The 23,854-nt window shown below is 37.6% G+C and overlaps 1 non-coding gene and 1 pseudogene across 1 annotated transcript; both read right to left on the bottom strand.

Annotated features, from left to right (window-relative positions):
- Window positions 1–32: 32 nt before the first annotated feature.
- Window positions 33–21,212, bottom strand: LOC142180936 (uncharacterized; annotated as a pseudogene).
- On the bottom strand, window positions 20,121–20,200 carry TRNAL-UAG (transfer RNA leucine (anticodon UAG)). The gene has a single exon. It is a non-coding gene; the product is annotated as a tRNA-Leu (tRNA).
- Window positions 21,213–23,854: the final 2,642 nt, after the last annotated feature.

The raw sequence follows: 23,854 nt of genomic DNA, 5'->3' as shown, positions 1-23,854 counted from the left end.
TCGACTCGAAGCTGGTCGATCCGGTCAAGCTTCTACTGGACCTGTGGGTTTTGACCATTAGTTTCCATGCATAACTCGTTATCACTGACTTCAAAGATATTTACCTTTTCCACCAGGGCGGCATATTCTTTCTGAGCTGCGTCCAAATCAACCCGGAGATTCCTGACTTCGCTTTCACGTTGCTCGCTAAGAAACTTATACATGTCCCTCTTCTTAGAAAGCTCTTTGACCTCAGCCTCGAGTTGGCTAAGCCCATCTCGGTACCGAAGAAAGGTTTCATGATGGAGCATCGAGGCCTGCAAAATGTGAAAAAGAAAGGCATTAAAGTCATCAAATACTGAATTCGAAGATAAATGAGTGTGATAACACCTTACCTGGTTCAATGCCTGTTGTGCTTCATTGAACAAGCATGGCACATCCACCTCGTTCATCTTTGCCTAGTATTCTTCGATTACCAGGCACCGGAGGTAGCTAGCTACCCCGATAGGGACGAAAATAACCTGGACATCCTCCGTGATGATGATAACAACAGATCACTTTCGGCTAGGATCCGTGCTCGGAGTGGGGAACCGGTTGATCAACCTCAGGCTTGAGTTTGGCCCACCGACCTCCGAGGACAGACTTTTCCTCGGTACCTCTAAGTCGCCCAACCCAGAGAAATCCACCAAGGTGGTTGAGCCTATGCCGTCAAAGAAGCATTGGAGGGGATCGTCCGCTCCATGAACCCCTTCATTGGATTGCTCCTTCCTCGCTCGGGCTTCATTGAACATGGACTCTGTGAACGAGGGCGATCCTTAAATTTCTATAACACCGAGTAGGGCAGAACCGGCGTCTTGAGAGGTCTCGACCCTCACCTCCATACTAGCCTCGTGAACTTGAGGGGGATTAGCCTTCGTCATTTCCCCCGAGGCTACCACCTGTTCCTCGGGGACGGACGGCTTGCGAGCCATAAAATTTTTATCCTCCTCGGGCTCATCCCTAAGCCGAAAGAGTGAGTCAGAGTTAGGCACTCGGGAGCTGGAGCTTTCCTTTGGCTTACGAGCCAACCTGCTCTTTGGTTTCATTTTCTCCTAGCTCGGGGAACTCGGGGCCTTCCTCCTTTTCTTCTCTCTTGCTGTGGCTCTGGGCTGCTGAAGTAGAAGGATCAGCGGGTAGGTCATCACTCCTTACCAAAGGCCTAAGCTCGATGGTCTTAGGCAAGCCTGCAAAAACGAAGAGAAATAATGAGGACATAGTGTTGAAAAGAAATTATAGTGCTACTTATTTGGAGAAAGAGACCTTACTGTGAGAGCGAGCCTCCCAGCAACCCTTCTAGAGCTTGCGCCATGAGCACTCGGCATAAGGCATCTGCGAACAAATTCCCCCGATCCACTCCTTAAGCCGAGGAATGGTATTTAGAACTCGAGCAAGGGCTGCACCACAGCAAGCACCAATGAGAAAAGGGAAGATAAAACATAAAATCGATGATTAAACGGAGTTGTACTTACGTGATACATTCCACTTCTCAGGGAACGACCTCCACTCGACAGGTATCAGGTCGGCGGTCCTCACCCATACAAAGCGTCCTTGCCAACCACGATCTTGACCCTTGCCGATGCTTGAAAATGGGGTTTTGTTGGTCCGGCGTACAAGCTTTATCAGCCCCCCCAGAAGATTCGGGGACTGTACAAGCAGAGTAGATGAACGATGGTGAACGTGCATGAATCAATTTTATTCACAAAGAATCCTAGGAGGATCACGATCCTACACAACGATGGGTGAATTTGGCCGAGGCATACATTATACTCCGGTAGAAGTCCAAGATGATCGGGTCTACCGGGCCCAATATAAAGGGATAAGTGTAAACATTCCGATATCCCTCAACATGGATAGTAATGCCGTCGTCAGACCCGGGAATCGCTACATCTTTATCCTTCCAGCCGCTGTCCTTTCGAACCATAGGAAGAACAACCTTAGTAATGGAGCAGATGTACCGCGACACTGCCTCGCGTCGGCCTTAGACCGAAGATGGCTTTTCGACCTTGAAGTCATTATTAACCGAACACCCCCCGGGGACAAACATTTTCAAAGGGGGCTTGACTGCTGGTTCATCAGTGGTCGCCCCCGAAACTGACCTCTCGAGGCCGACCACATCGAGAGCGATCTCCTTAATTTCGGCAATCGGTTGGGAAGTAGAAGCGACCTTTTGGGGAACAACTTTGGAGGTTTTGGCCATTGTTATCTGAAAAAGCTTGAAAAAGACAGAGAAAGGTTGAAGGTTGAAAGTTGAAAGTTCAGATGTATTGGCTTGGGTAGAGAATGAGTAAAAGTTTGTAACTTACTGAGGAATCTTGAGTAATGGAGGTAAAACTACTAGAGTATAAAAAAAGGGTAATGAAATCCTGAAGGCACGAGGGTAGAAGTTTGGATGTAAAGTAAAAAGAATGAATGAATAAGGGAATATTTATAGGGCTCTATAATGTTTCGCATCCAGGGACACCCAATCAATGGCTGACACAGAGTTAAGGTCATAATGACGTGACTGATGAGACGTTTTGAGTTTTTTGTCGTTGCTGTCATGGCGTATTAAAGAAGGAATCGAGGAGCTCATATCGTTTTTCGTCAACTTACTCTCTGAGAAATTAGGGAACTATCTGTATATGGGTAAAACCGAACCCATAGTACACCCCAGCTTCTGATAAGATAAATCGAGCTAAAGACATGATGACAAGGAACCGGAATCGAGACAAGGGTTTCATCGAGTTAGAGTCCAGGGGCGTGACGCCCGCCCTCGAGAATATTGGGTCCATGATCCGGGATCAGTCTAAATCTCAAAAGACTTTAGAGAATGTTGTCGGGCAATCAAGCATGACCAATAAAAGGCCGTGATATCCATGATCGGTTGGATATCATGGCGTGGATCTCGGCACGCATCAATAGAGAACCGGTAATTAGTTAAACGGAAGATTTTTTTACCTTTATAGAATTGTACTTAGGGTAAAACTCCCCCACTATATAAAGGAGAGCCCAATTATTCATTGAACACATTGTAACGCACGTATACCAAGACAATATACTATTATTTTCTTTATCGTCCAAACTTTTATTCTATTTATCAGTGTTCAATTACTGTGAGCCCGGATTGAGGGCGGTTATATCATTAAGGCTGGAATCATCCTTCTCAAGTGGTTTGATAATTTACTATATCTCTTACTTCTACCCTGAGGGGGTAGAGAGGCAGTTTTCGATAGACCCTCAGCTCAAGAAGACGAAAAGAGACAATATATCAGTACCATCAACAAAAACCATAGGAATAATAACAACATCACAAGAATCAGTAAATACATTGAAAGCAAACAATAACCAGTAAATAAGTCTCGGTACTATGAAAACGGAAGAGTATTGTGAACACAACATTGACCACTAGCAGTCAAAGACAAAATCCTATCAGACTTACCTCACACTGGTAGGAGTTAGAAATATGCTCAACTACCTCCTAACCTACAACCTTAATGTTCAACCTCCACAACTTTCTATCGAGGGCCATGTCCTCGGAGATCTGAAGCCTTGCTATATCCTGCTTGATCACCTCTCCCTAATACTTCTTAGGCCGCCCTCAACCTCTTCTCGTACCCACTAACGCCAACCGCTCGCACCTTCTTAGCGGGGCATCTGGGCTTCTCCTTTGTACGTTTCTCGCATCTTGTCATCCATGGGAGCCACGCCCACCTTCTCCCGAATATCTTCATTCCTAATCTTATCCATCCTAGTGTGCCCGCACATCCACCTCAACATCCTTATTTCTGCTACTTTAATCTTCTGGATATGTGAGTTCTTAACTGGCCAACACTCAGCCCCATACAACATGGTCGGTCTAACCACCGCTCTATAAAACTTACCTTTGAGTAGCATTGGCACTTTTTTGTCACACAGGACTCCAGATGCTAACCTCCATTTCATCCACCCCACCCCTATACGGTGTTTGACATTCTCATCAATCTCCCCATCCCCTGGATAACCGACCCAAGGTACTTGAAATGCCCTCTCTTAAGAATGACCTGCGATCCAAGTCTCACGTCCATGCCCACTTCCCTCAGCTCGACACTGAACTTGCACTCAAGATATTTCGTCTTAGTCCTGCTCAACTTGAAACCCTTAGACTCAATGGCCTGTCTCCAAACCTCCAGCCTCTCGTTAATGTCGCTTCGTGTCTCGTCAATCAGAACTATGTTGTCAGATAACATACATCATGGCACCTCCTCTTGAATATAGTGTGTCAATGCGTCCATCACCAGGGCAAATAAGAATATACTAAGCGCAGATCCTTGGTGTAATCCCATAACAACCGAAAAGTGCTCAGATTCATTTTCATCTGTCCTAACCCGAGCCTTAGCCCCAATATACATGTCCTTAATCGCTCTAATGTAAGCAACCGACACACCTTTAGACTCTAGGCATCTCCAAAGAACCTATCTAGGAACTTTGTCATATGCTTTCTCCAGATCAATAAACACCATGTGTAGTTCCTTCTTTCTATCTCTGTGCTGTTCCACCAACCTCCTAATAAGGTGGATAACTTCCGTAGTAGAACAACCCGACATGAACCCGAACTGGTTATCAGATATAGATATCGTCATCCCCACCCTCGCTTCTACCACCCTCTCCCAAACTTTTATGGTATGACTCAGTAATTTGATACCCTATAGTTGTTACAACTCTGGATATCACCTTTATTCTTGTACAACAGAACCACCGTACTCCACCTCCACTTATCCGGCATCCTCTTCGTCCTGAAAATAATATTATATAGTCCAGTCAGCCACTCCAAATCTGCTCTACCCACACACCTCCAAAATTCTACCGGAATCTCAAAGGCTCAATTGCTCTACCCCTGCTCATCCTACGCATAGTCCCCACAATCTCCTCAACCTTGATGCGCCTAAAGAACAAAATTAAATATTGCATTTAATTTACTTTTAAATGTGAGTTATAATAACACAAATATTTATATCTTATTTATATCCCCCCTTAAATTATGTTGTCTAGTCAAACCGCCATATAAATTCGAACTGAGGAAGTATTTCTTATACTAAAGTACCTTAAGATTAGTTCGACAAAACAAAAGGTTCGCATGCAGTTATGCTAAGTAAAGCTTATTATTGTACTTTTGTTTGGGTTTAATGTCTATTGATCCCTAGGCTTAAAACTTTGATGGTAAAGTAGGCGATAGGGGATTGGGACAACGAACGAGGCTTATGAAATTCATTAGTTCAATAATTTTTCTGGGAAAAAAAGAAGCATGGGATTTTAAGATGTACTTTTAGTAAAATCTCGTCTAGTATAAATAAAAAATAAAGCTCTTTTAAAAGGCCGCAAAGGTGAACTTTAATATTTCAAATCAGAAATGAGATACTGTTTCAAAGATAAACTTGAACTAGGGCTTTTTCTTAAATTTATTTATTTTCTACAAGTACACCACGAAACACATGGCTAGCATGTAAATATGTCAAGTAAAGTTTATTTTATTACTTTTCTTCCACTTTTTGAAGCCACTTCTTGAAGGCGAGGTTGTTCATCATTCTCTCTTTGACCACTTATTGCAATCGTAGATTGAGCTAATCATCTAACTGTATAATATAGTGGCTTGTTTGTTCAACTTGAGCAATGTGGTTTTGCAAATCTATATCTATATATTATTAAAATGAGAGGAAAAAGTCCTCTTCTTAAGCCAAGTGGCAGCCTAAAAAAAAGCCACTTGATATATTTAGTTATTTAGTTAATAATTAGCTATTGATTATTATTTTTGAATTTAAATATCTATAAAAAATTAATATAAGAAAAAAAATTAACAATTCAAATTGGGAAGTAGTTTCTTCCAAATACACACACACATATATATATTACTATTTTATATTACTATATTTATTTATTATTATATTATAGGGAATAGGAATAGCAAAACAGTCCGAGAATGCCAAGTTTCACAACCAAAATTCAAACAAGTGTCAAATTTTAGGAACAAACCTCCAAAAAATCTGAATATTCAAAAACAATTTAAAAAATTAAAATAAGAAAAAAAATTAACAATTCAAATTGGGGAGTAGTTTCTTCCATATATATATATATATATATATATATATAGCTATTATTATTATTATTATTATATATTACTATATTTATTTATTATTATATTATATATTATATATTATTATAGAGAATAGGAATAGCAAATCAGTCCAAGAATGCCAAGTTTCACAAACAAATTCAACAAGTGTCAAATTTTAGGAACAAACCTCCAAAAAATTTTAATATTCAAAAATAATTTAAAATAAATAAAAATTTAAAAATCTTAAACCTTCTGATACAGTTTACTACAATATCAACATGGACAGTTTTTTAAATGCTTTGTTAAACCTAAAAATTCAAAAAACATAACTGCTCCAAGTCTAAATTATTAACTGTCGATATCAGATAAATGGAAAAAGAACTCTAGAATTAGCGTCACAATACAAATTGAACCTTCTCTTTTCTCTTCAAAATTAAACATTCAGAGTGTTTATTAGATGTCTTGAGGTTAAAAAATATATACCAAGACAAATAGTTGTTTCTTTCCATTAAAAGAGAGAGAATATTGTTGTACTAATTTGATAGTATTGAGAAAAAGAGATTTGACACTTTTAGAATAAAATCTAAACTATTTTTGATTAATTTAAATTATATATTTATATATCTATATCTATATTTATATATAGATTCACTCATCAAGAATATAAAAAAATATTATATTACAAAAGAAAGTAGCAGACATAAATATTAAATAAATTAATATGTTAATAAAAATTTCTATTAGCAAAAATATTATTTAAATAGTGACAAAAATATTAGATAAAATAATATGCTAATAAAAATTCTAATTAATAATATAGTAATACTGAACATCTATCTATATAGAATAAGAGAAGAAAATCAATGTGATAATGTCAAGTATAACAACAAATACTTAGCAACTATCAAATTTTGGACAAACATCCAACAAATTTGAATATTCAAAATTTATTTTTTTTAAAATGAAAAAAAATCAGAAAGAAATTAACTACCTAAAATTAACACTCAAACGCGGGTGAGGGTTAGTTTATCTTAGTTAATTTCTTTGTTTCTTTTAAATTTTTTTCGGTTTTCTTTTTTTAAATAAAAAGTTTATTTATTCATTAAAAATCAGACAATATTATTGAGAACAACAGAATAAACTTAAAACAAACAAATATTTTAAGAGTAATAAAATTTATATCTTTTATTATATTACAAAAAGAAAGTAGCAGACAAAATACTAAACGAACTAATATGCTAATAAAAATTTCTATTACCAATATAATAATACTAAATATTGGATAATATAATAATAAAAAATACATAATAAAAAAATTATTCGATGACTATATAAGTTCCTTTAATTTAATAAAGATTTTATTCATTAAAATTCAGGTAATATTATTGAAAACAATAGAATAAAATTTAAAACAAAAAAAATTTCATGAGTAATAAAATATATATATTTTATTATATTACAAAAAGAAAGTAGTAGACAAAAATATTAAATAAAGTTATATGCTAATAAAATTTCTATTAACAATATAATAATACTAAATATTGGATATATAGAAAAAAAATATAGAACAAAATAGTGTCTATATAAGTCCCTTTAATTTAATAGATATTTTATTCATTAAAATTCAAATAATATTGCTGAGAACAACAGAACAAAATTTAAATAAAAAAATATTTCTAGAGTAATAAAATATATATTTCTATTATATTACAAAAAGATAGCAGAAGATAAAAATATTAAACAACGTAATATGCTAATAAAATTTTTTATTAACAATATAATAATGCTGAATATTGGTTAATATAATGGGTAAGGTCTGCGTAGACACTACACTCCCTAGACCACACGATGTGGGATAATAATAGGTATGTTGTTGTTGTTGTATATAAGTACATTTAATTTAATATAGATTTTATTATTGGGTATATCGTATGACAAATAAGATGACAATTAAAATTTATAAAACAATACGATCTAATATGTTCAAATAACACCGATCACAATTTAAATTAATTCATATTTTTTAATATTGTAGGCATATAAATTTTATTGGAATTAAATCCATAAAATAATTTGGACTATATTTTAAATTCAAGATATATTGGTCCAAATAAATATTATGGACTAATATATAAATGAATTAATTATATAAGTCCAATATATATGGATTAAATAAATAAGTCTTAATCCATTGGGCTAGCCCACTTAACCCCGATCATGCCAACTTCATTAAGACCAAGATGACATCTTCCTAGAGGCCCAGTTTGGTGCCACGCGTGAAATGACGTGGCGCGCCAAGTCAAACGGAAGAGCCAATAGGATCATGCCACGTATCAAAATGACAAGGCATGTCAAGTCATACTAAAAGGCAAATGAAATCGCGCCACGTGTGCAAGTGACATGTTCTGGCCAATCGAATGCGGCCATGTCACACTTCAATTTGATTGGTCGGAAAGAGTTTGTTCTTATCATAACTCTTCCTTTCCACAACTATAAGTAGGGGTCTTCATAACTCAGAAAGACACCAGAAGTTATAACAAGAAGCAAGAAAGAGCTCGTGGATCAAACGCTGTAAATTTCTCCACAAGTTTCAAGCTTCAAGTTCAAGTTCAAGAAATCAAGTTCAAGTTCAAGAACAAAGAATAAATCAAGGTCAAGTTCAAGTGCAAGAACAAGATCATCGTTTGTGGCAACAAATACATATTCAAGATCAAGTTCAAAGGCCCTTGAATTTATTTACTATTGAAAAGAAGAATTTGAGGATTCATAGAGATTGTACACTCAAATATTTGAAATAAAATACTACAATTGTTGTGATATTTTCGGTCTTGATTTTATTTTCTCGACCCAAATTTATTGTCTACAAATTCTGGCACGCCCGGTGGGACAATATCTACCTCTCATCTCAATTTTTCAATCACCAAAGTTCAAGAACATTGAAATGGCTTCGAAGAAAATCAACTCCAGGTCAACATCTACCAAGGCTGCTAACTCCAGGTTTTATGCTGATGTGGAAAGCATCCTCGATGTCACCTTTGGAGGCTTCAGACTAGTTACGAGGAACAAAGCAAGCTCTTTAAGACAACAAGCACCCCAAGTGCTGTCCGCATCAACCCCTATTTTCGGATCTTCATTCTTAAAAGGAGCAAGATCTTCCACACAAACGCATCTGAAGGAGGAAGCGATGTTGCTAAAAAGATCAAGAAAACTCTTGCTCTGCTTGACCTCTCCGGCTCCAATCACTCTGCTGTGAAGGAAGATGATGATGCTTCAAGCGTTGGATCCTCCCCACTTACACCACATAGAGTGAGCCAATCAAGGATCAATCTGTGTGAAAATCCATGCTACTCTCCGTCATCTACGACAATCATGCAAGCCATGGTGACAAACACTTCATCTATGGAGGAGCAGTTGGCAAACTTGACAGAAGCAATCGCTGGCTTGACCAAATGCATGCAAAATCAAGAGGCTAGAATTGACAAGCTAACAGACAGGGTGGGAATCTTGATGGAAGAAGAATCTATCCATGCACCCGGCAAGCTCCCAGAAGTTCTAGAGAGTGACTCTCCTCCAAGACAAGCAACATCCACTAAGGCTATCTCTGTCTCATCTAAAGGGATGATTCCAATCGATCAACTGAAGGAGTTCATCGAAGAAACCATTAAGAACAAATATGAAGTTGCTTCCAAATCCTTCCTTACATATGCAAAGATGTACACTGCAAAGGGTCGATATGTTGAAGATGCCTGCTGGCTATCAACCTCCGAAGTTTCAATAGTTTGACGATAAAGGTTACCCAAAGCAACATATTGCGCACTTCGTGGAGATGTGCAACAATGCTGGGACTTATGGAGATTACCTCATCAAGCAGTTTGTCCGCTCGCTAAAAGGAAATTCTTTTGACTGGTACACGGACCTTGAGGCTGGATCTATCGACAACTGGGATCAAGTAGAGCAAGAATTCCTCAATCGCTTTTACAGCACAAGACGCACAGTGAGTATGATAGAGCTTATAAATACTCATCAACGAAAGGGGGAACCAGTTATCGACTTTATCAATCGTTGGAGGAATGCAAGCCTCAACTGCAAAGACAGGCTTAGTGAAGCTTCAGGCATAGAGATGTGCATCCAAGGCATGCATTGGCGATTGCGTTACATCTTGCAAGGTATCAAGCCTAGCACATTCAAAGAACTTGCAACTCGTGCCCATGACATGGAATTGAGCATGGCCTCTGCTGGAAATGAAAGGCTAGCCATCGATGAACCTTGCAAAGGGAATGACAAGCAAGAAGTCAGGAAGTGGGGCAAGTTCGTACCCAAGTCTGAAAGCAAAGAAGCTATGAATGTCAACACGTCACCTATGAAGTTCACGACGAAGGTGAGCAAGAAGCAGAGTATGAAATCCACTTCTTTTCACGATAAGCCAAGTGGAAAGTTGACTCTAAAAGAAATGCAAGAGAAAGAATACCCATTTCTAGATTCCGATGTGCCAGCTATATTTGAAGAACTCATTGAGTTAAATCTCATTGAGCTTCCAAAGATGAAGCGACCAAATGAAGCTGGGAAAACAAATGACCCAAACTACTGCAAATATCACCGACTTGTAAGCCACCCTCTGGAGAAGTGCTTTGTCTTCAAGGATAAAGTTATGGATTTGGCTCGCGAAAAGAAGATCGTGCTTGAAGATGAGAAAGCAAGCGCGAACCAAGTTTCTATCACCTTTGGCTCATTCAATCTAGAAGAGTTATGTAGTTTAAAAGGAATCAAAGATGAAGAATTACTGGAGAACAACAAAGTTGAAGACGACCAACCTAATGATGATGAGGGTTGGACGTTGGTGACTCGTCGTAGGCGCCACAAAAGGAGCCCACCGAAAGAATCAGTAGAACAACCAACAAGGAAGATGATGGTAAAAAGACCAATGAAAAAGAATCCAGTTAGGCATTTGAAGAAAGAAAAAGTGGAGATGCACCACCCTCAAAAGCCACGACGACATCCAGTGACCTTGGAGGAGTTCTTACCAAGTTGGTTCCGCACGAAGATTTCCCATGAGGGCATTGATGCCTCTTGTTTCCATGCTGACAAAGGGGAAGAAAAGAGTGATGACCTACCGTTGGCGCCATTTTCGGAAAAACCAATCGAGACCACTCCTCAAGAAGTTAATGCTTGTGAGGAAAAGGTCACGTTCACAAATGACGATATTTTTCTAGGTGACACTCCTCATAACCGCCCATTGTACCTGGTTGGCTAGCGCGACGAAAGGGTAAATCGAATTTTGGTTGATGGAGGATCCTCAGTGAACATTTTGCCAATACATACTGTGAAAGAACTTGGTATTCCCATGAACGAACTCTCAGAAAGTCGTGTGATGATCCAAGGATTCAACCAAGGGGGGAAAAGAGCCATAGGCGCGATCAGGCTGGGAATCACTATTGAAGATATGCAATCAAGTGCATGGTTGCATGTGATCGACACGAAGACTTCATACAATGTTTTTCTTGGGAGGCCTTGGATACATGGGAATAGAGTAGTTCCATCTACCTACTATCAATGTTTAAAATACTACGAGGGTGAAGTCGAGAAGACAATAGTTGCTGATGATGAGCCATTCACCGAGGCTGAGTAAGGAATGTGATGAAGACGAAGAAAGTGTGGGTTCTTCATATCATGTTACTGTACAAGTCGACAATGGCATTCCATCTTCAATGGAAGATAATGCGGAATTGGAGGATATTTCGTCGTGTTATCACATATCCTTCAGTGATGGGGACCCTCAAGAAGATGAAGATGTGAAAGATGCTCCACCTGAACTTGAAGAAGGAGTGAAGACGGTAGTTAATTCCTTAAAAAAAGTTAACCTTGGCACCGATGAAGAATCAAGACTCACCTACCTAAGTGCTTTACTAGAAGCCGATGAAGAGATCACTTATATTGAGTTACTCAAAGAGTTCAGGGATGTCTTTGCTTGGAGTTACAAAGAGATGCCTAGCTTGGACCCGAAAGTAGCAGTCCATCACCTTGTAGTCAAAAATGGTGCTCGTCCTGTTAAACAAGCTCTAAGGCGTTTTAGGCCAGACTTGGTTCCCTTGATTGAAACCGAAGTTAACAAACTCATCGGAGCTGGCTTTATTCGTGAAGTTAAATATCCAACATGGGTTTCAAGTATAGTCCCTGTAAGGAAGAAGAATGGCCAGATTCGAGTGTGCGTTGACTTTAGAGATCTCAACAATGCATGTCCGAAAGATGAATTTCCGCTTCCTATTCCAGAGCTGATGATCGATGCTACTACTGGTTATGAGGCAATGTCTTTCATGGAAAATTCATTGGGCTATAACCAAATACGCATGGCACCAAAAGATGAAGAGCTTACTGCATTCCGTACCCCAAAGGGTATTTATTTCTACAAGGTAATGTCTTTTGGCTTGAAGAACGCTGGTGCTACTTACCAAAGGGCTATGCAAAATATTTTCGACGATCTTCTCCACAAGAATGTCGAATGATATGTTGACGACTTGGTGGTGAAATCAAGACAGAAGGGCGACCACATGAAAGACTTGAGGATGGTATTTGAATTGTTCCGGAGATACCAACTTAGGATGAACCCATTGAAATGTGCCTTTGGAGTTATTTCTGGAAAGTTCCTTGGTTTCATTGTCCGACATCGAGGGATCGAAATTGATCAAGCCAAAGTGGATGCCATTTTGAAAATGCCTGAGCCTCGAGATATTCATGAATTGAAAAGTCTGCAAGGAAAGCTATCATACCTTAGAAGATTCATATCAAACCTGGCTGGGAGGTGCCAACTATTTAGTCACCTCATGAAGAAAGGCGTTCCTTTCAAGTGGGACCAGGATTGTAACAATTCCTTCGAAAGTATCAAAACCTACTTGATGAAGCCTCCAGTTTTAGTAGCTCCTATACCTGGAAAGCCATTGATACCATACATTGCGGCGCAGGAAAGGTCTGTTGGAGCACTGTTGGCCCAATAAAATAGTAAGGGGAAAGAAAACTCTCTTTACTACTTGAGCAGGATGATGACACCTAACGAGTTGAATTATTCTCCAATTGAAAAGTTGTGTTTGGCGCTAGTCTTCTCAATTCAAAAGTTGAAGCACTACTTTCAAGCTCATATTGTCTGTCTTGTTTCTAATCCCATCAAGTTCGTGATGTCAAAACCTATTCTTAGTGATCGACTAGCGAGATGGTACCTCCAATTTCAACAATTCGAGATTTTGTACATCCCTCAAAAGGCTGTAAAAGGACAAGCATTGGCAGACTTCTTGGCAGATCATCCGATGCTTGATGATTGGGAGCTAACTGATGAGTTACCTGATGAGGATGCAATGGTCGTTGAAGTTCAACCTCCATAGAAGATGTACTTCGATGGTGCTGCACATCGTGGGGGAGCCGGGCTGGCGTAGTATTTGTCACTCCTCAAGGTGAAGTCTTACCCTACTCCTTCACCTTAACACAACTCTATTCCAACAATGTTGCTGAGTATCAAGCATTAATACTTGGGCTTGAAATGGTCGTTGATATGAAATAATTGCAAGTCTTTGGTTTCTCCCAGTTAGTGGTCAATCAACTTTTGGGTAGTTACGAGGTCAAAAAGCCTGAACTACGCCTATATCATGATTATGCTAAAAAGTTGATGGGGTGGCTCGGGGATGTGACTATTCAACATGTGCCAAGGAAAGAAAATAAGAAGGCTGATGCTTTAGTTGATCTAGCTTCATCATTAGCCCCGCCTGACCAAGAGCAAGTTACCATCTGCCAAAAATGGGTATTACCGCCGCTAAATGAGGCTGAAGGTGAAGAAAACAAACTCAAGCATCTTGTCTCTATTTCTGAAGTTGAGAAAGAAGAATGGCGACAACCCATTATCGACTACTTATGCTATGGGATACTTCCAGAAAATCCGAGAAGAAGGACTGAAATCCGTCGTCGCGCACCTCGTTTCCTTTACTACAAGGATACTCTATACAGAAGGTCGTTCGAGGGAGTACTCTTGTGATGCCTAGGAGAAGAAGAAACCTCCAAGCTTTGCAAGAGGCACATTCTAGGGTATGTGGGTCACACCAGTATGGACCAAAGCTCCACTTCCATATAAAAAGGATGGGATTTATTGGCCAACGATGGTAAAAGATTACTTGGACTACGCCCAAAGATGCAAGGCTTGTCAATTCCATGCGAATTTTATTCGTCAACCTCCTAAAGTGTTGCACCCGATTGTTGCATCCTGACCATTTGACGCTTAGGAATTGGATGTTATTGCACCACTACCAAAGTCCTCTGGTGGCCACCCATACATCTTGGCTGCAACTGACTACTTCTCAAAATGGGTTGAAGTTGTTGCTCTTAAGGAGGTAAAGAAGGAAAATGTTGCAAGTTTCATCCGAGTAAACATCATCTATCACTTTGGCATTCCCCGTTACATAATAACGGATAATGGCAAGCCGTTCGACAATAGGTTGATGAATAAGATTTGTGAGCTCTTTGGCTTCAAGCAACGTAACTCTTCGATGTACAATGCTGCCGCCAATGGTCTAGCCGAGGCATTCAACAAGACTCTATGCAACTTGTTAAAGAAAGTCGTCTCCAAATCCAAACGAGATTGGAATGACCGTATGGAAGAAGCTCTATGGGCATATAGGTCGACTCACTGCACGCCAACACATGTGACTCCTTATTCACTCGTTTATGAAGTCGAAGTCGTCTTTCCACTTGAGCGTTAAATACCTTCATTACGACTGGCTATTCAAGAAGGGATCACTGATGAAGAAAATGCTCAACTTTGGTTAGCAGAATTTGATGCTCTTAATGAAAAGAGATTGGAAGCTCAACAGAGTATTGAATGTTATCAAGCTCATTTATCTCGCGCCTTCAATAAAAGAGTTCGCCTGAGATCCTTTCAAGTAGGAGATCAAGTCCTTGCCGTACGAAGACCCATAATTACTTCCCATAAACCTGTAGGGAAGTTCACTTCAAAATGAGATGGGTCATATGTCGTACAAGAAGCTTACTCAAGTGGGGCTTACAAGCTGGTTGATGCAGATGGTATGCGAATCGACCCTATCAATGGCAAGTTTTTGAAGAAGTATTATCCTTGAAGTTGCAACGCTCCTCGACATACGAGCCTAAACTGCAAGTCATGATACTCTTTGACGCATGAGCCTAAACTGCATGTTGCTACACTCCTGGCCCGCAAGAGTATAAACTGTGTACGAAAAAAAAAAGTCCGCTAGGTTAAAAATCTCGAAAGAGGTGGCCTAGGCAAAAGTTAGGATGTAAAAAAAATATCTACCAGTCTGAACTACGGTATGACTTGATCCTCTTCACTGAGGTACGTAGGCAGCTTAGAGTTTCATTCTAAGTTCAGTCGCATAAGTTCAAAAGATACATATTGCCCCAATTATTGTTCGAATGAAGTATGAAGGAATGTAAGATCAAGCTGAAATGTCATCCTCCTACTGAACTTTGACCTCATTTGATTTAAAGGGGGCGCCCCTCCATGGCAAATTGATATCTTCGATGGGCCGATTTTAGGAGGATGTCAAGTATTTGCATTGAAGTACAGGGATTCTCTATGTCTTCAGGTTCGCCAAACCTTCAAGTTTGTTGGTCTCCAAGTCCGCCCTCTGCCTTAAAAAAGGGGGAAGAGAAGAGAGACATCAAAAGGAAACACAAGTATAAGGAAAGGATTGCTTGGCACAACGTTTTAAATTCAATGAGACTTGAACTCAAGATATTTGTGAGAATATGACTCTTAAATTTCGATTGATGGCAAGTAAGACATCTTCCGATCTCGAGCTTCCATACCAAGATATGAATTTTTGTGAGACTGCGCAAATCTGGAATTGATGGCGTGGCGCAATGTAAAGTTGATTTCAAAATATTATCTGGGAAGATTCCGAAGTTGTTTGATTGAGAATTTTGGAAATATTCTATATTTTGAAGTTTAGTTTTCAACAAATCAAACGGTTCTTAATTTCGACGTTCCTACACCAAGATATGAACCTTTTAGCTAGACTGTGCAAATCTGGAATTGATAGCGTGGTGAAAAGTAAAGTTGATTTCGAAATATTATTTGGGATGATTAAGAAATTGTTTGATTAAGAATTATTTATATGTTCTAGGTCTTGAAGTCTAGTTTTCTTGAAATCAAACGGTTTGCAATTTCGATATTTCTACATCGAGATATGAATTTTTTGGTGAGACTGCGCAAATCTGGAATTGATAGCGTGGTGCAATATAAAGTTAATTTCAAAATATTAACTAGGACTATTCTGAATTTGTTTGATTCAAAATTTTGGATATGTTCTATATCTTGAAGTCTAGTTTTTTTGAAATCAAACGGTTTGCAATTTTGATATTTCTACACCGAGATATGATTCTTTTGGTGAGACTGCGCAAATCTGAAATTTTTAACAGGGTGAAATCTAAAGTTGGTTTCAAAATATTATCCAACGCGATTCTGGAGGTTTTTGATTCTGAGTATTGGATATATTTTAGATATTGAAGTCATCAAACGGTTCATTATTTTGACTCTCCCACGGCAAAATATGAATCATTTGTTACAAGTACGTAAAGCTAAAAATTATGCGACTAAGATAAAAGTCGAACAATGTAAAGCAAAAGAGAAGCTGAAATATTTAAGCCCCCGAAGTCTCCAAGTTGAAGTCTTCAAGTGTATTTAAGTTGAAGTCCCCAAGTTGAAACCTTCAACCCCGTCGGTCTTCAAGTTGAAGTCTTCAAATCCGCTGATCTTCAAGTTGAAATATTTAGGCCCTCCAAGTCTCAAAGTTGAAGTCTTCAAGTCCGTCGGTCTTCAAGTAGAAGTCTTCAAATTCGCTAATCTTCAAGTTGAAATATTTAGGCCCTCCAAGTCTCAAAATTGAAGTCTTCAAGTCCGTCGGTCTTCAAGTTGAAGTCTTCAAATTCGCCGATCTTCAAGTTGAAATATTTAAGCCCTCCGAATCTTCGAGTTGAAGTCTGCAAAGTCCGCCAAATCTTCAAAGTTTTCCAAGTGTTCAAGTCGATGTCGTATTCGAGTTGAAGCTTTATAACTTTTCAATCTTAAGATGGACATATAAGTCCCTTTGCACCTTAAGTTAGCCACTTCACGGGATTGTCCTTAAAAGGAACTATAACTTTCCAATCTTAAGGTGGACCTATGAGTCCCTTTGCACCTTAAGTTGGCCTCGCCGATAGTCGAGCCACATTGAGAGTAATCTCTCCGATAGTCAGGCCACATTGAGAGTAATCTTTCTGATAGTCGGGCCGTTTTGAGAGTAATCTCTCTGATAGTCGGTCAAGGATGAGTACTCTTCCCCTCACACCCCAAGATTGGCTTCTTCGTGCATGGATCATCTTGTTGAACAAGAACAAATCCTTCTTGTTCGACCTACAAAAAAAAAGAGAAACCAATAAAAGAAGAAAGCACAAGAGAAGAAGAAGAAATTACCTTCGCGTCAATGCTTTCAAGTCGTCAAAAGTAGACTCTGAAGTAGCTAGCAAACGATGCAATTGATGTTTGTAAAGGGAATGCGTACGAGTTTATATAGCTATCGAGATGTGGCATTAAAATTTGTTGGGCGATGTGGGATCAGTGCTAAGGCGACAAATACAATTTGTCTCCAGCATGGATTAGGCTGGAGTGGCAGACTTCAATAAGGAATCAAATAGCTTCCTTGCTTGAATGTTTAAACTACGTAAAGGCTATGGAGGAAAAAACAGTCGTCGACGCGTCCAACGTTAATATGGATACTATTCACGATTCTATTCATATTAAGTTGCTCAGGTCTTTGCAAATGAAAGCCTACATAGGGACCAGGTGTAATATTAAAATAATACATTTTTTTTGGTCTTTGGTCACTTGACCTTTGATTGCGTGAAACAAGTGAATCAAAGTTTCCATGAATTATTTTGACTTATGTGAGCTTATCTCTGATTTTGCTATTTGCTCACATGAATTAGTTGATTTAAATCAAGGTCTTGGCATGGATTATACACTAAAAGAGGGAAAATGGTTTAATTTGGAAAGCTTGAAAATTTATAGCTTTTCATCTGTTGACAAGCAAAGTGCGAGTCGCTCAATCGTCCAAGCACAGTACTTCAAGCCTTGTCTATGATACGTTGATATTTTAATAAGTCTTGAAGTAGGGGGCATTTGTAGGCATATAAATTTTATTGGAATTAAATCCGTAAAGTAATTTGGATTATATTTTAAATTCAAGATATATTGGTCCAAATAAATATTATGGGCTAATATATAAATAAATTAATTATATAAGTCCAATATATATGGATTAAATAAATAAGTCTTAATCCATTGGGCTAGTCCACTTACTTGGGCTAAAGTAATGAGCCCACTTCATTAAGCCCAAGATGACATCTTCCTAGAGGCCCAGTTTGATGCCACGCGTGAAATGACGTGGCACGCCAAGTCAAACGGAAGAGCCAATAGGATCATGTCACGTATCAAAATGACAAGGCATGCCAAGTCACACTAAAAGGCCAATGAAATAGCGCCACGTGTGCAAGTGACATGTTCTGGCCAATCGAATGCGGCCATATCGCACTTCAATTTGATTGGTCGGAAAGAGTTTGTTCTTATCATATCTCTTCCTTTCAACAACTATAAATAGGGGTCTTCATAACTCAGAAAGACACCAAAAGTTATAACAAGAAGCAAGAAAGAGCTCGTGGATCAAACGCTGCAAATTTCTCCACAAGTGTCAAGCTTTAAGTTCAAGTTCAAGAAATCAAGTTCAAGTTCAAGAACAAAGAACAAATCAAGGTCAAGTTCAAGTTAAAGAACAAAGAACAAATCAAGGTCAAGTTCAAGTTCAAGAACAAGATCATCATTTGTGGCAACAAATACATATTCAAGATCAAACTAAAAGGCCCATGATATTATTTACTATTGAAAAGAAGAATCAGAGGATTCATAGAGATTGTACACTCAAATATTCGAAATAAAATACTACGATTGTTGCGATATTTTCGATCTTGATTTTATTCTCTCGACCCAAATTTACTGTCTACAAATATCGACCACGCATCGCGCGGGTATGACTACTAGTTTTTGTTTAATAGGAAAGAATGCGGTGGAAGAATTTATATTATGTATTTACAGTCTTTTAGAAAAGTAGTTTTAGATATGGTAAATAGATATGTAGAAGCAACCATAAAATGCATACTAGTATGTGTTGCTAGGGCAGAAAAGGAGGAGGATAGCAGGGATGAGCCTATGGTAAAGGGATAATGAGAGAAAAAAGGAATAAATATAGAGGCGAGTCTAGGATTTCTAGAACATGAATGTACTACTAAAAAATGACCCAAAAAAAAAGTATTATGTGTGAATCAATCCATATTCCTTTGGGCGAATAACCGTATTCAACCAAATATATCATTCAGCCTTTTTGAAGCATGAGACTAATAGATAATACTTATTAGATTAATTCTAGAAAATACATACATAAAATACCTAGTTTGGCAAGGAGAACATGAATTTACGTGTAATATCATGTGGTCTATAAATCTGCCCCTATATAATGGGCTATGACAATTGACAAGCTACGTTAAATATACGTGCTGTGTTAAAACTCGAAGAGTCAAGAGAAACAAAATTATGGGTCATTCTCCAACTTAATTAAAAAGTTGAGTATTATATGAGTTTGGTCATTATGTGTATCAGTGTTATATGATTTATCATATCCAACTAAACATTTCTCAAACATTCTCTTAGCAAAATGGGTAAAATTCTAGCTCTATGTTTGTTTCTACTACTACTACTACGTTGTTTTCAATTTTATTAAGAGAATTGATTATTCAAGACTTTAATGTAGGCATTACTAATACCGGTCACTGATTTAGTGTAGGACAGGTTGTATAAACCTGCGATTGCAGCAGCCAGCAATGAATAACAGTCCGCATAGATTGGGAGAGAACTAGAGAGAGAAAATTGAAAAGTCCACATTAAATTAAGTACTGTACTTAATAGAAAAAGATAAATTATTATGTAATAAAAATATGTCAGCTGTGGGATTTGAACCCACGCCCTTCCAGACCAGAGCCTAAATCTGGCGCCTTAGACCACTCGGCCAAACTGTCGTACTAATATTATGGTTCATCGCTTTGTTTTATTTGTATTAGCAAATCACTACCGATAATTGCAATTCAATTAAGAAAACGAAGGATAATTACTTGAGCTCTTTCTCCTTATCCTTCTTTGTTTCCTGCTAATTATCTGCTAATGTCTACTATTTTTACTTATCCAAAACATCCACTGGTGCAAAATTAAATACGATCTCTTTTCATACTTCACAAGCAGCAGCTAGTTCCGGGCTCCATTTGCAAGCCTCGCGAATAATTCACCTTCATTACGAGCTTGCACACATGCTTCTAGAGCTACTCGATTAGCTACAACACCTGGCGCATTACCCCAAGGATGTCTTAAAGTTCCTCCACCGAACTGTAGTACGAAATCATCCCCAAAGATCTCGGTCAGAGCAGGCATATGTCAAACGTGAATACCTCCTGAAGCCACGGGTAGAACACCTGGTAAAGAGACCCAATATTGAGTGAAATAAATACCGCGACTTCAATCTTGTTCAACAAATCATCACATAGTAAATCAACAAAACCCAAAGTTATGTCTCTTTTAAGTTTACCTATTATGGTACCAGAGTGAATATGATCTCTACCAGACACACATAATACTTTTGCTAATACCCGGAAGTGGATATCATAAGTCTTTTGTCTATCAATAACTGCATGCATTGCACGGTGAATGTGAAGAAGTAGACCATTATGTTCTTGATTAGCCGCTATAATTACTTTTTGCACAAACCAAAATTAGATCAGATATATCATACATGCATATAACTAGCTATAGGCACACTAGCTAATTAACATTTACAATTGATACATAACAAGCATAAGATTAACCATGTTATCATAAAGTATGAAGTTATATGTGAACATTAATACATACTAACAAATATATACTATATTATCATAAAGTGTGAAGTTAACTGTACAAATTACATAAGTTAAGTTAAGAAAGATAATAAGAACAAAAACCACTTTAACCTTCCCACGAGCTCTTATTATAGGAATTCATAACGAGCAGAGGCGGATCTAGGATTTGATAACTGCGGGTGTCATGGTCTACCAATAGTAAAGGAGATTAGATTAGGGTATACATTTAGCTGATCTGTTTTGAATTAATTCTGTGTCGTTCGGTTAGTTCGATCCACTTTAAATTAATTCATTTTGATTTACAAGATCTTTGGTGCATAATTAAGTACGCGATCACCAAATTGAATAAGATTAATCCAATTTGATCTAATTCTCTCGATTCAAATTCTATTAAATAATATTATTAAAAATATTAAATGAAACTTTTAAATTAGCAAATACACCCTTTTAATCTTTATATAACTAAATTAGTATTATGTCTATTAATGCCGTCATTTTTGAAAATTGGAAATCTAGGAGTAACATGAGATGGATAAAAAGAGAAAATAATTAAAATCAAATTCAAATGCAATTTTGAAGCTTTTCAAAAAATGGAAGGAAAAATATAATAATTTAATAAATACTAAAAATGAGGTTGTACAAAGAGAGAAAATAAAAGATGAAGAAATTTAAAAAATTGAGAAATGAGCAAAAAGAAAAGAAAGAAAATGGAATACGTAAGAACACGGACAAGAAGACTCGCCTTGGAATATAATGGGTTCGATCTTGCGTCCCTCACTTAGAGATTTAGCAATTTAACCATGGCACCTAAAGTCAATTTGTTTCTTTGGGTGCCAAGCTTTAAATATGTAGTAACATTAATGTAAATTACCAGTACACCCTTAAAATTTTATCCGAGCGATCGGGTGGTGGCGTGTGTTACATCTCGCGTTTTCATACGTTAAAGTTTCATCTTCAGTTAATCGACGTAGACACGGGGATGAGATTATCTTGAGGTTAACGTATTTATGCTATTTATGAAAAGCGATAAGTAAGTGCCATGAAGGATAAATGGTACACGAATTAAAGAAAATGAGTTTCATCGAAGGTTGTCGATTTGGGATAAAATACGGTCCAAGCTATAATACCGGATATTTATGGACGAGTACCATATATAATTGTATCATATGACCGTGATAGTATGATGTATAAAGTGTATTAAAAATAAATAGAATTCTAAGTAATTTGAGACAATTCTTAATTATGCGGGTAATTGATTAATTATCGGGTAGCGAGATATTACCTAATTAATTAATAAATTAGTGGATAAAGATTTAAAATCCTCACCCTACCCCCACGTGGCAGCAAGCCACTTCCTAAAGATATAACTCTTAGTCATTTGTAATTAGGTGGCAACAAATAATGTGTTAATAATAAGACACTCCCCTTCTAATATTTTCTTAGTTTGCAACGTTAATAACCAAAATACATCATTCTAACAAGACACTTCCCTTTTGCAAAGTTAGCAACAAAATTTCTTACAAAATTCCTACAATCAGAACGTTATCAATTCCTCCAAGTTTTCAAAACTTCTTGCAACCAAACAATTCCAACAGGAATTATTAGCACCATAGCAACGTAAAATTTTGTGATTTACGGTGCAACCTTTTTCAAGAATATCATACGGATTTTTTTCTACTCCACGTATATTGAGGCTATCCCTTCTTTCTTTTTGGCATGATCAAATGATACACAAAAAACGAGCAAACACACAACTTTCATAACAACTCTATTCATAGAAATATTACACATGGGGATCTTTATGTTCTTGATTCCCCATGTGACATATTACAAAGGTATTATCAATGCATACTAGGGGTCTCTATATTTAAATTTTATATATGTATGTCATCCAATTATGGTGTATTACTGATTGGTATGGTATTATTTCTGTCATGAGTTACATCATTGGTCAACTAATTTGATCAGAAGGTTTTTACTGCGTTCATATGCATTTTGGACTAGCTGGCCATTCTTCTTAAATCTTAGTGTTTTGAGTTGGTTAGTGAGAGTCTTATTGAGTATTGAGATTTCCACAACTTTGTAATGTAGCTTATAAAAACAAACAAAAGACATAATCATAGTAGTACAAGATACAAAAAACGTAAAGTCAGTTGAATTGACTAGCTAGATTACGTACTAGGATTATGAAGTACGTGGTTCCCCCACTGCTATTGACTTGTTGATAAAGTTTATTCGAAAGAAATATTGATATTATTAACATATTTTCATGTATTTCATTCATTTATACATATACATTGACCCATGACCATATGGTGTTATATACATATATATATATATATATATATATATATATATATATATATATATATATATATATATATATATATATATATGTGTGTGTGTGTGTGTGTGTGTGTGTGTGTGTGTGTGTGTGTGTGTGTGTGTGTGGGAAAAGGTTACGACATTATATACGCACTACCACCTGATCAGCTGGTATATGTTGATGATGTTGCCCACAACGACCGAGATGATATGATGGGATGCCTTCAGAGGCTTGATGATGTTATGTACACGTATACCTATGCATGGCATGACATTTATACGCACGTGCATGACATTATAAATGTTTCAGGATTTACAAAGTTATTCAAACTTACAGGTGGATTTCTTTATTTCATGTTTCATCTATGTCTTTTCATGTCTTATATAATCAGTACATTATTCGTACTGACGCCCTATTTCTCGGGGCCTGCCTTTCATGCCCGCAGGTGCATGTAGGCA

The sequence above is a fragment of the Nicotiana tabacum genome, chromosome 5 (genome assembly GCF_000715075.1).
Source record: "Nicotiana tabacum cultivar K326 chromosome 5, ASM71507v2, whole genome shotgun sequence".
Lineage (NCBI taxonomy): Eukaryota > Viridiplantae > Streptophyta > Magnoliopsida > Solanales > Solanaceae > Nicotiana > Nicotiana tabacum.
Note: the sequence above shows the minus strand (reverse complement) of the source record. Positions and strands in the feature narration are given on the sequence as shown.